We start from the raw sequence: 14,214 nt of genomic DNA on the forward strand, positions 1-14,214 counted from the left end.
ATGTTTGGGAAACCCCATTGAGTGTTGGGAGAACACCCAGACAGACGATATTCTCTCAATCATCGATAGACTTTACTATCCAGTCATGTCTTGATTCTTAAAATTCTTGCCAATGAGAAGCCAAAGCAGCATTTGGCTGCTTTTTTTGCTCTGCCCATCTGTCACCTGCTCAGGAAGGAAGCAGCTGTTTCCTTGCCAACAGGTACTTCCTACACCCTACCAAGCTAGGACATAGACCAAGGTACCTCCGACTTGGATTCTGACGGAGTGATGCATCTCTATTGTTGGAGCTACATTAGCAACAGTGGAAATGTTACTTGAAGGCCAATGGGGTACAGGAGATCAGTGGAGAGTCACAACGTGTCATCATCACTTAGGTTTCCATAAAGTGCAGTTATGGAGTGCTTTTGCGATTAAGATAAATGGCAAATAGTTTTTATATTGTACTTTATAATACTTTATTCTAGATAGACAAGGCAAGCAGACAGACAGGTGAAATGAATAACAGATCAACAGGAAAAGGTTAAAAAATAATACTTTAAGAAAGACCATGACAAAAACTCGTTTTTAAAGTCATTGCCTACAGATTTTAAGAATTATATGGAATTTTTACAACTATGAGAATAAATGGAACTGGTCAACTCTTGACAGTTGCATCAAGTTTCAGTGAAATAACATCAAGGGTAAGGTTGTGTCTGTATGTGTAACATTTCTGGGTAATAGTGTATTTTGCTGACACCCTGATTGTTCCTCAGCTTAAACTTACAATATATCCACTTTCCTGTGGGGTGCTTGACCTACTTATAGAGGAACTTTAATAACTTCAAAACAAGATTCACCGCCACATTTAATGTGTTCTTGCAGGTTGATGCCATCGATGCCTCATTTCCTAAACTGGATGCCATGTAACATCTGACTTCTTCCTGTCAAATACAGCGTAACCACCAAGTTCTGTCAGTTTCTTCTAAAGTGTGTCTCAGTGTGTCTCGTGTTCTATTCCAGCTCCCCTTGTCACCTGCCTTCCTGTGTCTCACCTACCTTATGGCTTGCTCTTCACACTGGCTCCCGAATAATCTTAATACATTATAAACTTGATTTCTTTCACGTTCATGCTCAAAAACTATATTATTTCTCCCTTGATAGTTTAGGTAGTTCTGTATAGTTTCTGACTGTAGTGACCTGTAGTGGTGTGGCTGTTCCCGAAAGGAACTCCAGTCCTCTCGTCTCAGAACTCACCTCCCTCCTGCTGCTGCAGAGACTAGACTTCTTGGTAATCCCTAAATAGATTACATATTCTTACATGTTTGCACTTTTAAAATGGATGTGTTTGTACATGTGTGCGGCACACACACTGTGGTCAGATGACAGTGTGCAGAGTTCATTCCTTTCATCCTGTGCATTCTGGGAGTCACTCAAGTCACCAGGGGTGTCAGCAAGTTGTCATGTCTTGTTTTTTGGCACATTGTTCTTTCTCCCCCAATGATATTCCAGCAAATGCCTTTTTAAGTTTGTGTGTGTGTGTGTGTGTATACATGCATTGTGCACATGCATACACACACATATGAAGTCAGAAAGCAGTTTGTGTGAACTGATTTTCTCCTTTCACAGTGTTGGCTCCACTTGGCAGCTGGAGCCTAAATTTACCCACTGACCCATCTTGAACCAGCCCTCCTCCACTTTTTAATTCCACATGAACTTCGGCTGAAAACTGTGTTTAGATTATAAAATCCTTAAGTAATGTATACATGTATATAGTTAAAAATCTGCCATTTACTATGTAAACTTCATTGTCTCTTCCTACAGGTAACATTTGCTGACAGTTTGGTGTGCACTCTGCAAGCTGTGATGCTCTGCATTTCCCTGTATAGATATGTGCGTGTAGATGCAGGGCATCAGTATGCGTTGGCAGTTCTCTCCATTTCTTTCACCCCATCTTTAATCATTCACTAGGTCTTACTGATTTTATCTCCTGGAATCTAACTCCCGGTTTCAATCTCTGCTGCCAGCAAGATCCAGGCTATTGTATCCTTCTTGGGCTTCTCTCCCAGTGGTGCTCAGCATCCTCACTCCTGTCTGCTGTCTGTTCGTTTGCTCAGCGTTACCCTTTTAGTATTGCTTGTTTCTTATTTTTATGAGTGTACAAAATGCATCGGTTCTGGCTTGGGGCTCTGAAGGATTGGCCCTTGCCTCTTCCTTGTTTTTGTTTGTTTGTTTTGTTTTTGTTCCACCCTCGCTAGTTAGCTATCCTCTTTTGAAAAAATTATTTATATGTATATGAGTGTTTGCCTGCGTGTATATTTGTGCACCTTGTGCATGCCTGGCACCCACGGAAACCAGAATAGAGCCTCAGATCTGATCTATGATAACTGGAGTTACAGACTGTTGTAAACTTTCATGTGAGTGCTGGGAATTGAACTCGGGTCCTCTGGAAGAGCAACCAGTGCTCTTAACCTTTGAGCTGTCTCTCGAGCCCTCTCTTTCTGCTTTTTAAATGCCTGATATTCACTCTTACTGCTTCCTTTCGCCAGGTCGTTTTCCTACAATCTATGAAAGCCTTTATTTTCCTAAACTGCTGCTTTTCTGTAGGTGGTGAATCTTAAGTAAGCTAAGACTCAGCGTTTGTATGAGTAATTTACATCACCATAGCAACTTTAACCATTCCTCCTTAGCTCACGTGGACATTTGCTTCCAAAAACACATATTTAAGATATTAGTATTGCCAATTCAGTAATTCTGACATAAAGCAATTAACAGCACTTAGTTAAAGGGCCATTTTGTCATATCTAATAAACTTCTGCAGTATATTTTCTTTCCTTGTGGGTGTAAAATATATATCATGAATGAACGAAATCACAACTGGTTACCAAACCAGAGGGCTGCTGGATGCTGGGACTTTTAAGCATACTTAAAAGTGCATGCCCTCCAGAAAGACCTGGATCAGGTTGCCTTCCAGCGAGTCACATTGATTAGTTCAACCCATTACACAACTTACCTACCTCAAGAGACCACTTGAGATAGTTGGCAGGAAAACAAGTAGTCTGAACTTAGTGAAAGGCTGGACTTTTCCCCCTGTATTTTGTTGGGGGGGGGGTATGGGGAAATTGGTAGAAAATTAGAGAGAGGAAGTTGCTGTAAGATGAGGCAGGGAAGGCAATGTAAATTACAGTCCTAAGTGGGTATCAGAAAAGAAAAGACTTGCCCTTGGAAAGCAAGACTAGAAACCTGGTTTTCTTCAACCCGAATGAAAAGGTTGGCAAAGACACCGCAGCTGTTGGGTTGCTTTTGCAGTGGTTTTAGGGGCAGAGGTATGGAGGAAGACTACACATATGATCAGTAGTAAATTAGCTTCGCATCTGCTTCCTCCATCTAGTTAATGAGGAACATAGGGTCAGAAGTGAACTAAATGATTAATGGCCTGAGAATGTCTAAAGGAGAGGCTTAAGAATGAATAGAGGGCTAGCTAGGCCACATTGGATTCTGTTGGCATCCGCACAGAGGTGAGCTGAACTGACTAGGTTTGGGAGTCAGCTAAGTAGCTACTAGTTAATGTGAGCACGTTCCTGGGAAAGTACAGTTGAGTGAGAGGCGTTGGGGATGGTCAGAGGATGAGTGGGATCCTATTCATGATCTGACCTTATAACCTGTCACACCAATGAAAATGGAGAACCTGGTCTCATTGTGGCACTTTTAACTATAATTTTTCACTGTTGACCTTATTTAGCTAGAAGGACAGCCCAAGAGGCAAGCTTCCACCTGAACTCCACTTAGTTGGTAGACATTTGTATCGTACTGCCCCTAAGAACCAAGACACAGTTTGTTGACATCTAGGTATATTTTTCTGAAAAATTAAAATAATATTTATGTAAAATGTAATGAACTGCTCTCTGTGTATCTAGCATTTTTAGGTGCTAGTTTTCAATGTAATTATTTTACCGTTTCCTGAGATGGTCTTAACCCTTGTTTTTTGAATGAGGAAATAGGGGTAGAACGGTGAGGACACTTGCCTGGGAGTCCAAAGCTGGAAGCTTCGCTGCTGGTTGCAGTGGTTATGAACGGACTGCAGAGCCAGGCTGCTGTGGTTCAGGGGCCAGTGGATGCAAGGACCTAACAACAGTACGGAACAGTGAAGGGACATGGAGCTGGCAGCTGTCATTATCGTGTGCTTCTGAGCAGTTCTTTCCCTCTGTAACCTCCCCCGGATTTGGGCCCAGCTCACTGAAACTGCAGAACAAGTCTTATTTCTCCTTTTTAGCTCCAGTTGTCATCCTTCCTTTACAAATCCAGAACACTGATCCTTTTCTCATGGCCACTGCTTGCTCCAGATTTTAGAGGCGTGCGGTGCTTTCTTCAGTGAAGTAAGGCTGTCAGATGACAGTTCTCTCAGGACCCTTTGCCTTACCAGGTGGGGAGGTCAGAGTCATCTAGCAACATAAATTTTTATGAGTATCAGTATTGTATATTGTTTATATCTGGACTATTTCCATGCAGCATTCAGTATGGGTTCAGGCACCATTTTCATTAACACCCCCCCCCCCACATATATATATATACCACACTGTTTAACCCTTATGATAACCCTCTGAGGCAGATAGTATGAATTTACTATGACTAATATGAGAAAATCGAATTTTGTCTTTTAAAACACCATTTTTAATTTTTCCCTTTTGAATTTTGTTCCTTTTTGTTTTTTCTTGGTTATTTATTTTATTCGAGAAGACTGTTTCCCAGCTACTTAACGCACTTGCTAATTGTGTGAGTGTTACCATTCTGTTTTTAAGTCAAATGATATATTTATTTTGGAATGATTGTGTTCCAGGAAATGATCAGGAAGATTATTGTCTTTCATCAGTGGTGAAATACTGACGTGTGTAAGAAAATTATTCCAAGCTTCACATTTTAAACTGATTTGCTATTTGAAACCATAAGAGATACTCAAACCCTCCCTCTTTTATTGTTTTGTCTAAATAAATATAAGATTTGTTATCCTGTTGAATATGGATTATAGACGTTGTTATATTTAATTTAAATTGATTCAGTTGTTTTTATATTTACTATTTCTATGAAATAGAGGAAGAACCAATTTGAGTCTTCTCTCCTTACTCCTCCTCTGCCCTTAAGAAAGAAAAGAAAAGGGGGAAAAAACACTCTTTTGTACACATTTAATCCCAGCACTCAGGAGGCAGAAACAGGCACAGATCTCTCTGAGTCTGAAGCCAGCCTGGTCCGTATAGCACGGGCAGTGGTATACAGTGAGACCCTGTCTTCAAAAATACCTCTGTAAGTTAAAAAGGTAAAATTTTAAAAGAAAACAGTAGAATTTAAAAATAATCCCAAGCTTCTTATATCTAAATGATAAGTTTCACTTATTTTACAGAAGCACCCCCACAGCCCTCCATAAGACATTTAAATGTGGAGTCTTTGAGAAACTTTTCTCATTTTTTAACTTTACTTCATAGAAGAAATATCACCTCATTGTTGAGTAAAAAGGGTTCAAACCAAGCAAATTTCCCTTTGAATATATTTGAGAATTGGTAATTAGCATTAATGTCATATCATGTCCCTTACAGAACCCTTTGAATTCAGCCCCATTTAATACATACTCCCACTTCCTCCCCTGTTTCCTTTCTCAGTTTTCTTAAATAGGTAGGCTGGATTTTTTTTCTCTTTTACAAGGCCTACTGAAATGTGTACACACATGTACAGACACACACACAGGAACTATTGCACTCTTTTTTTACAAGGCCTACTGAAATATGGACACACATGTACAGACACACACACACAGGAACTATTGCACTCTTTTTGTTTTATTTTATTTTGGTTTGGTTTTCAAGACAGGGTTTCTCTGTAACTTTGGAGCCTGTCCTGGAAATAGCTTTTGTAGACCAGGCTGGCCTCGAACTCAGAGAGATACACCTGCCTCTGCCTCTGCTGAGATTAAAGATGTGCACTATCACTGCTCAGCTAATGATTGCACTTTTATAGCGCTTTATATTTTGATTTTTAACAAACTCCTCCATCTCAACTTCTGCCCTTCAAGAGGCAGCTATAATGGATGTGGTAGCTGTGCCACAAGCCTTTTGTTCCTAATTTTTAGTTTGTCCCTTTTGAACTTCTAGAATACTGGTAGCAGTATAAAAATCACTTGTTAACAAAAAATAAGTCAACATGGTTCAAAGTGGGAACCCAAGAGCCCATTTTCACGTCTGTGGCAGTGAGACACAGGACCACCGTGGCTCTTCTTCCAGTTGCCTACTGGGGTCCCCATGGCCTGACTGCCCTCTAAGGTTGACTTAAACAGGCAGCTGTGGACCAAGACAATGGAGAAAGAGCCTTGCTGCCCTAGCAAAGCAAGTTAGTTGTTTGAGGTAATTATTCTTCTCCCTCACTTAAAGGACAAAGAAAGATTTCAGTCTTGCCATGCAGGATCACCGAAACTCGAGTGACAAATAGCTATTCAGAGTCAGTGCCTGTCCCTCTGAGTGAAATCTATGGGCTGTCACTGAAGGACAGGTATTTCTTTTAGCATCAGTTAATGTCGTCTGAAAGGAGCTGTCCCACAGGACTTTTCTGTGAGGAGAGTGATAGTGTGACTGTCTGAACATGTATTTATTCTTCGTTTCTCCCTTCCTCTAAGATTTAAAATCAGGATATGTTTAGGAATTACTTCAAGTCACTCCCTTGTTCTCTATTTTGAGTCCACTGGAGGAGGAGGTAGCAAATAAAGACAATAGTATTAAGTACCAGGTGGCTTGAGATCAAGAATTACAATTCACTCTTAGCATTTCTTTTTTTTAAAAAAAAAAATCTCTTACACCTGAATTGAAATATCATTTGTCCTCAAGGCCTCATTTACCATACTGCTTACTACAGAGACTTCTGAAATGAGCGTGCGTGTGTACCTCTAATGACTGCCACTTAATTCTAAGATTAAATCAAAGCAAGCAGCGTGAGAGACAGCCTTCCTCCTCCACATAGCCCCTGGATCCCAGGACTTCCCACACAGTTGCCTGAAGTTCCTGCTCCCACGGCTGCCTGTGCTTTCTGGCAAGGATGTCTGTCCTCTCCTTAACATGACTTTCTCCTTTCTCCTGCACCCCAGTTGGCCCTTTAACTAACTCTTTAAAACTTACCTAAATGGGCACAGTGGTTCTGATGGCCTTTGGTCCTCCCAGGACTCTCTCTGAGAATCATCACATAGACAGGACCTTTCCTTATCAAAACCACAGTGGACTACATGTTGTTTAATTCCTTGCCTTTTTCCCATGCAAGTCAGAACTCAGTCTTTTACTTTTGTTCCTAAGACCTGAGCATAGCACATTAATTACCCAAGCTTTTATTAAGTAAATGAATCAATGGATAAGTGGATGAATGAGTGACATTTTTTTTTGTTTTGGTTTTGACTTTGTGATATTTGTGGTGAGATTCTCCTTCTTCCATTGACTGACAGCAATTGATTGAAAACCTGGTCATTAAGCACTTACTTGGGGACACTGTGTCTTTAAGTGAGAGGAATGCAGTAAGATTCTTAGCAGAAGGAGTCTAGTCACGTGGCTGAGCTCTTAATAGCTTCCTAAGAGTTCATTAAGCAATTTTGATTAGAAATCCTATTCTAAGCCTCCCACTGGCTAGTTTCTTGGGATATGTTCATGTGAGAAGTCAACCTCCCTGGTCAGCACAACACACATTTCATTTCTTTTCTAAAGAGGGGGGGATTCTGTGTGTGTGCATATATGTAAAGTATCATTTTCTATGTATTAAGAACAGTAAGGAGGTTTAAGATTTAGAAATAGATGGCTTGGAAGGAAAAATTGGCTGTGAGGGGATTAGAGAAGTGATGGGTAGAGAGTTCCAAACATGGGGGGGGAGGGGGCATGGGATTATTGGCTTTGATCTTGAGGGAGAGGGAGAGCCACCAGAGGGATTAAGCATAGGAATGACGTGATCCATTTTAGGTTTTTGTTAAGGGACACTCTTGCAAAGTTGAGAATAGATTTAGGGAAAGGAGCAGGGTAAAAATGGGGTTCATTAGGAGCTTTTTGGCAACCTAGGTATGAGATGATGGTGGTTTGGGTAAATTTGATAGTAGGGAACACAGAAGTAGTAGTTAAATTTGAGATGTATTTTAAGGGTAGAGCCAGCATATTTTGTTGGCAGGTTTAAGGTAGACAGGATCAAGGGAGAGAGAAATCAAGGGCAATTCTGTGGATTTGAACCTCAGCAGCAGAACACACTGGGGCTGCCATCACCTGAGACTTGGAAATCTGTGAGTGGAGTGGGATTTCAGGGCAATAGTTATGGAAACACACATCATTGATACTTGTATTTTGGATATTTTGTTTTTGTTTGTTTAAGGCAATCTTTAATAGACATCCAGTGGGAGTGTGTTGACTGAGGTTTCTGGCCAGTCCGGTCCCACTGTCGTTCAGCCCCAAAGAAACACACAGAGGTCTACATTAATCATAAACGGATTGGCCTATTAGCTCAGGTTTCTTATTAACTCTTTCTTACATCTTATGTTAGCCCATTATTCTTGTCTGTGTTAGCCACGTGGCTGGTACCTTTTTCAGAGAGGCAGTCACCTCTTGCTTCCTCTGTGTCTGGATGACGACTGTAGACTGAATCTTTCCTCTTCCCATAGTTCTAGATGCCACGCCTCTACTTCCTGTCTGGTTGCTGTTGCCCCGCCTATACTTCCTGCCTGGCTACTGGCCAATCAGCATTTTACTAAAAATAATACAAGTGACAGGATAAAAGACCATTGTCCCACAATAGGAGTGGGGTCAAACAAGCAACTAGATGATGATGAGCAAGTCTGGAGTTCAGGAAAAAGGGCTACTTTGCAAATACACAGGCATCAACTGTCTGCCAGCGCATTTAAAGTTGAAACCAGATGAGTCTGCTAAAGAGTTAGGCATTGGTAAAGAGAGTAATAACTAAGCCTTGGGGTACACTGTGACACTGAAACATCAGCAAGAGAGATGGAGAAGGAGTGATAAGGGAAGTAGAAAAACCAAGAGAGTACTGCAATCTGGAAGCCATGGGAGAAATGGGCACGGTTAGTGATTGTGTGTGTCCAGTGCAGGTAGGGTGAGAACTGGTCATTGAGCTCAGGGGCTCAGTGACATGGGAGTTGCAGGTCACTTTCTAAATGCAAGTTATTTCGGTGGAGCACTGGGGGTGGGACCCTGATTGGAGAGGGGTGAAGAGGATTGAAGGAGCAGAACTAGAGTTGGAAGGGAGAAAAGTCAGATGGAGAGAAGACAGACGGAAGAAGTTCAGACAGGAAATTCAGATGGGAGAAAGACAGACAGAAGAAAGACAAACGGAGGAAAGACAGACAGCAGAAAGGCGGAGGGAGGTCTGTCAGAAGGACTTGAATCCTTAAGGCCAGAAAGCAACTGGAGCAAAAGGTCACCTTCCCCCTTCCTTCCCTAATAAGTTATTATGAAGCACTTCACAGTAAATATTCTCTTGCATGTAAATGATTGTAATTTCAGAAAGAAATTCACACAAAAAATTCAACTGACAGTTTTCTCCCCTCGCCACTTTAATTTCATAGTAGAAAAAAAATCTATAAATGACTGTTTTTACTGCAATCGTGAGCTAACTGTTAGAACTAAAACCTTGCGATTCTTTTTCTCATGTGCTGTCTGGCTCATTTTTTCCTTTGTTATTTATTTTTCTTTAGGACTTTTTCTCTATTTATAAATTGAAACTTAGTTTCATGGCACAATTATTTTTGTAAGTTTAGCCCAGTTTCTTCGGTTAGAGCCATTTTCTTCTTTGGCGGGTGCTGTGAATTTTAAAGTAGTTCATGATCTTCTCAGGTTTTATTTGGAAGTATAGGTTTGTTTGTTTGTTTTTAAATTCATTTTAAAATTATTGCTGAAGAGTGAGATAAGAGCAGAGTAGAATTCTTCCCCACAACCGCTCAGAATGTATTTTAATCATAAAGCCTCACCAGAGCATTTTCCAGGCTGTTCGGATCCTTCGCGGATGACTTGGGGACAGCCGGGCCATGTTCATACCCCACAAGGAAGAATGCCTTGTAGAATTATTGATCCTTCAGACTCTATCAAGAGCCTGCTCTGCAGAGCATCCCCGACCCTTCTGCTATAGGTACTGTGGGTTCCCTCGAAGTCACTGAAATTCCTATTGCCTGAACCTAGTGTCTGCCTTTGTGTGAATGTGGTGTGTGTGTGTGTGTCTATAAATATGTATGTCTGCCTGTGAGTGTGTGTATATGCGTGAGTGCATGTGTCCATGTGCCGTATGTGAGTATGTCTTTGTATATGGTGTGTCTATGTGTGTATAGTGTGTCTGTTCGATGTCTGTGTGTCCCGTGTGTGGTGCATATGGTGTGTTTCTTTGATGTATGTGTGTCTGTGTTGTATGGGAGTGTGGGTAAGTGTTTATATGTGTGTGAATGTGTGTGTGTGTGGTATCTGTAACTGTGTGTGTGGTATGTATAACTGTCTGTGTGTATCTGTATGTAGTGTGTGTGTGCAAATTTATGTGAATGTGTCTGAGTGTGAGCATGAGTGGGGGGACTGTGAGTTGTGTAAGGTGTCTGTACGAGGATGAGTGAGGTGTATGTGTGAGATGTCTGGGTGAGCATGCGTGAGGGTTAAGAGCTCAGCCTCTGCAGACTAGTAAAACTGCATTTCCTTCCCTAGTCTCAGCTTTGTCATTGTAGGCAAGTTAATCTTATGGACCTGTTTCTCAACTACAAAATCAGAGTAGTTTCTACCTTAAAATATTACAGGGATTAGCAAGGAGAAAATGTAAAAGTATTGAGCAAACTAGGAACAAACAAATGGAAATCTTGGAAATCTGAACTATGTATGTACATATGATGTGAATTCCCTTATCTTTGTGGCACACTTCCCGAAGAAAGGGCCATTTGTTCATTCTTTCCCTTCTGCTGACTCTCAGCTGTGGAGAAAGTGTAGTGTATGTTTGCTCATGGTGGCAGAAGCGTGTTGGGTGCCCATGGATCTGCAGTGTGTGTGTCCTGATAGGCTGTGCTGTGCCCTCTGATGGCTGTATTGACTTTAGGGAAGCTTCCAGCCAAACTCACAGTACATAGTCTAGGGAATCAGTCTTTCCGATGGCCAAAAATTCTGCATAGATTTTCAAACACTTGTGAAATCTGCCAGTTTAGCCTCTGATCAGATATCTTTCCATGGCTTAGAAATTGTGTGTGTTTTTTTTCTAGATCCATCCATTTGCCTGCAAATTTCAAGATGTCATTATTTCTTACCACTGAGTAGTACTCCATTGTATAAACGTACCACATTTTCTTTAACTTTTCTTTGGTTGAGGGGCATCTAGGTTGTTTCCAGGTTCTGCCTATTACAAATAATGCTGCTGTTAACACAGTTGAGCACATGTCCTTGTGGTACAGCTGAGCATCTTTTGGGTATATACCCAACAGCGGTATTGCTGGGTCTTGAGATAGATTGTTTCCTAATTTTCTGAGAAATGGTCATACTGATTTCCAAAGCAGCTGTACAAATTTGCACTCCTACCAGCAATGGAAAAGTTCCCCTTACCCCACATCCTTTCCAGCATAAGCTATCATCAGTATTTTTGATCTTGGCCATTCTGACAGGTATAAGATGGACTCTTGAGTTGTCTTGATTTGTATTTCTCTGATGATTAAGGATGTTGAACATTTCCTTAAGTGTCTTTCAGCCCATTGAAATTTGTCTGTTGAGAATTCTTTGTTTAGGTCTGTACCCCATTTGTTTTATTGGATTATTTGTTCTTTTGATGTCAAGTTTTCTGAGTTCTTTTTTATATTTTGGAGATCAATCCTCTGTCTGATGTGGGTGAGGTAACCCAGACCCAGAAAGACAAATATAATATGTATTCACTCATAACTGGCTTTTAGATATTTAGCAACGAAAAAACAACCTACAGGCCACAATCCCAGAGAAACTAGACAACAAAGAGGGTCCTAAGAGAGACATACATGGATCTCCATAGGAAGGTGAAAAAGACAAGATCTTCTGAATGAATTGAGAGCATGGTAGAAGGGGGAAGGGAGGGGAGTAGAGAGAAATGTATAGCTCAATAAAAACAATTAAAAAAGGAAAAAATAAAAATTAAATTTAAATTAAAAAGAAGTGAATCTGTGGGTTTGGGAGGTAGCCCAGCAGGTAAAGGGGCTTGCCACCAGTCCTGATGACCTGAGTTCAGTCCCCATCATCCACTCGTGGGAGGGGAGAGCTTTAAGCTGTCCTCTGATTTTATGCTTGCATAATGGCACATACATGCCTACAAATAAATGAATGTTATAAAAAGGGAAAAAGAAATGGTGTGTACTATTGTTTCCTTTTAACATAATTCATCATCTTTTGAAAATTTCGGAGGGGCGCTTAAATCCCATTCACTTCTGAGCAGACTTTCATGTGCTTTGCGCTTGAACAGTGTGAATAGGGTTAGAAGAAGAGATGTAAAGAAGCTAAGGCCAGTTACATACCCTATGGGTATAAGAGATTAGCTTCCATTTAAGAACTCGAAATGAAATGAGTGACATCCTTGCCTTACCACTGTTTCCCATGTGTATCGTTCCAGACCCTCTATGACTAAACACACATACGTGGTTTGCACACAGACGTAGCCTTCTACTGTTACCCATCAGTGGGCGTGGGGCTTTATTTTGTTCTACCTAACAGAAATCATGAGCAAATAAGGGATGCTCTTCCAGCAACGCAGGTCTAAAGGTTCTAGTCTTTGGCTGCCACTCGGACGGTGGCTACTGCCGCTTCGCTGCTATTCCGGCTCAGCCTCCGCTTCTGCCGTCTCTTTATGTTACCAGTTCAACCCTTTCTACTAATGTTCAAGATCAAAAACGGGAGTCGGGGGAAGAGTCTTGGGAGAAGGCAATGCATCATCCAGTGTGGCAGCTCCAGGGGCAGCATTGGAGGATGTCTTCCTGTTGACTCAAAGAGCGAGCCAAACAGCCCTGAGCCTGTGACAAAGGTGTCAGTTAATGGCCCTCATGCAAATGAAGGATTGTATTTACACCAAGGATAGGTCTTCTGTTTGTTTGATGAGGTGGTTCTCAGTAGCCCAAGTCAGGATAAAATGGTTACTCGTGCTTGGTAAGACCTGTAATGGAAAAGCATCTGATGTGACTATGTGAAACAACCGTGTCTAAAAAATACATTATTGAGCTCAAGTAGTGCATCAGTAGCAAGCAGCTGTGGTTGCAGTAGAGCCTTCTCAAAATGTCCATGGAATAGTCAAAACAGCAAATGGTCCGCCACACAAAACAGCTGAGCACCCAGGAGTGGTGTAACAACTGTGAGCTACAGAATCAAATCATCCTGGCCCCCAATAACATGAAAGCGGAGCTTGTAATAAAGGTGCATCGTTAACTGTGAGAGTAGCTAATAGACAGGTGCTATTTGTCTCACTATTGTATACTTGGCTCTGCTGATTGCTTTTCTCCCTTGTAATACACTGTTTGTTAACCTTGTTTGTCAACGCAATTAGATTGAGAAGCACCTAGAGGACTAAAGCACACCTCTGGGTGTGTCCTCCAGGGCATCTCTAAAGATGATTGAGGGAGCTAGAATTGCCTTAAATGTGGCAAGCCCAGGTGGAATAAAGGAAGGAAAGGAGAGAGCTCTCTGGCACAGGTATTCTCGCTCTTTTTGGCCATCATGATGGGAACTGTTACGGTCCTCCATGTCCTTCCAGCCTTGATGGACTGAAACCCGACACCATGAGTCAAAATACCTATTTGCCTCCCTTAAGATGTTTTGCCTTCAGTATTTTGTCACAGCGGTAAAAACAGCTAGTGCATATGTAATTGCTGTTCTGGATATTCTTCTCTATCGTTTTAATAGCTGAATGTTATTTCTTTATCTTTTATGATATGTGACATATCATAACTGCCAAACTGTCACTGTCTCTGTGGGAAGCTGTTCAATTTTTTTTTTAACATAAACTATACAAATTTAAAATTTGAAGACCACAAGACTTTCTGGCTGTCTTAGTTATTTTTCTATCGCTGAAGAGACATCCTGATCAAGGCTGCCTTTAGAAGAGTTTATTGGGTTTTACAATTCCAGGTGATGAGTCTGTGACTGTCATGGCAGGGAGTAGCCTCATGGTAGGGAGCAGCAGGCAGGCAGAAAAGGTGTTGGAGCAGTAGCTGAGAGCTTACATTCTTACCCACAAGTAGAACCGCGGAGA

The 14,214-nt window shown here is 41.3% G+C and overlaps 1 protein-coding gene across 3 annotated transcripts in view; it reads left to right on the forward strand.

The window, feature by feature from the left end:
- Positions 1–14,214, forward strand: part of Pip5k1b (phosphatidylinositol-4-phosphate 5-kinase type 1 beta) — a 253,618-nt gene that overhangs the window by 76,711 nt on the left and 162,693 nt on the right. The gene's annotated exons all lie outside the window — the stretch shown is intronic.

The sequence above is a fragment of the Microtus oregoni genome, unplaced genomic scaffold (genome assembly GCF_018167655.1).
Source record: "Microtus oregoni isolate MIOR12 unplaced genomic scaffold, Mior012 000012F_ref0000307, whole genome shotgun sequence".
In the NCBI taxonomy this organism is placed as follows: domain Eukaryota; kingdom Metazoa; phylum Chordata; class Mammalia; order Rodentia; family Cricetidae; genus Microtus; species Microtus oregoni.